Source organism: Gregarina niphandrodes (assembly GCF_000223845.1).
Source record: "Gregarina niphandrodes unplaced genomic scaffold scaffold00003, whole genome shotgun sequence".
Classification (NCBI taxonomy): Eukaryota; Apicomplexa; class Conoidasida; order Eugregarinorida; family Gregarinidae; genus Gregarina; species Gregarina niphandrodes.
Window position 1 is genome coordinate 230567 of NW_011646045.1, and position 1820 is coordinate 232386.

The following is a 1820-nucleotide window of genomic DNA, read 5'->3' on the forward strand; positions in this document are numbered from 1 at the left end:
TCTGGTTTGCCAGTCTTCGACTGGTAGTCCCTGACCGCGGCAAAACATCATGCAGGATCTGTGGATGTAGGCATTGTAGAGTCGTAAGAAGCATCCAAGGAAGCAGGGGTCCGACAACCAGCGCGATTCCGGACGGTCAAAAAGCTGCCTGGCCACTCGAACCACCTGACCAAACCACTCCTTACCCAACGTGCGATGCAAGGATGCCGCAAGTTCGATACCAAATGTGTTAATCACATCGAACGAAGCTGCGCGGACTCGCCTGTCCAAACTCAAGAACATCTTTGGGCCTCGCTTTGTCTTGAGGAATAAGTTAAAGAGACTTGAAATTACGTCCAGCTTATAGATCTCCTCCGCACTCATGGCGGGTAGTCCAACGAAGTGGGGGCCTACCTGGTTGCCGTACAGTCGTACCTTGCTGAATGCAGCGGCGTCGGGTACGACATTTAACTTCTCCATCCACGAAATACATGAACCCCGCCGCAGACGTGCCCCTAAAAGCATTGCCAAGAACCATTGGTTAGTCACTCCAGCTGGTCGACCAGTCCGCTTCTCACACTCTTCTAGCAGCGCCAGCATTCTGGTGCGATCCAGCCGGTCGTACAACACTCCTGCCAGTCGGCCATGCCTCAATGCGACATAGTCCGACAGAGCCTCTGGACCGGGCCCATTTCGGTCGCGTCTGACAGTACCCCAGTAGTCCCAAAATGCCGTTTCAACTTCGTCTATACACTCATCCAACACCTCTTGTCGGACAGGCACCACAACTCCCGGGTTTGGCTTCAGGAAGTGGGTCCGCATCGTATCGCTAACTAGCTGCTCAGGCGTCTTACTGTCATCAACGCCACCTTCCGCCACCCTGCTCACATCAACGCCACTCACAACTCCACCGGCAGAGTCGCTCTGGGTCCCACCACCACGCCGCATCTGGACGTCGTAAAACGGGCGTGTGACCGAGCCTGTACCCAAGATCACTTCGCTGCCATAGCCGCCCAGCATAAGAAGGTGAATCGACCTAGACCGTCCTCCGCCACAACTTCTACTCGCTCTCATAACGGGCTCTTAATAGGTTTAAAAATCGGCCTTAGCCGAACGAATAATGTACACGCCGTTGTGGTCGTCAACTGAAAGAAAAACTCTGAACGTACCACAAGGCGTCGTCACCGGGCAGAGCTTTCTGATAGCTGAGTCCTCGGAAAATAGAATGCCGGTTTCCTCTCTCTCCGCCGGCTGTCGATTCGTCGGTCGTCGATTTTCGTCGGGGTGGGTTAGCGAATCTTGCGACGGCTGCCGTTGTGAACCTTCCTCGGTCTCCTCGCCTTTTACCATATGTGCTCTCGTCATCCTGTGCCAGCCGGCACACGGAAACTGGACCCAAGTGGAGCTCGTTTTTTCCCGGCAGCTCTTGTCGACCAGAAGCTTGGGAACCCACGTCGTGTGAAACGCCGGGGTCGAATGCTTCTTGGTGCGCAAAGGAAGCCAGAATCGCCGTCGACGGAGCAGGGCGTATGCAAACCTCGACCTCAGGGGTCCGAGAAGGCGCAGACGTGGGTGACACGGTCACAGACGATGCCGTAAAGGGTGCCTCCAGCAAGGTCGGGACTGCAGAAGGCGACACGGGCCCCGGAACGGCCGGTGGTGGTTGGAAGTTCAGGCCCGGGAGGCGTCCGAAGAAGTCGAGGCCTTCTGACACAGGGTCTAGTCGGTCTTTGGTTTCCCAGTCTTGGACTGGTAGTCTCAGACTGCGGCAAAAGCCCATGCAGGATCCGTTGATGTAGGCATTGAAGAGTCGTAAGAAGCATCCAAGGAAGCAGGGGTCT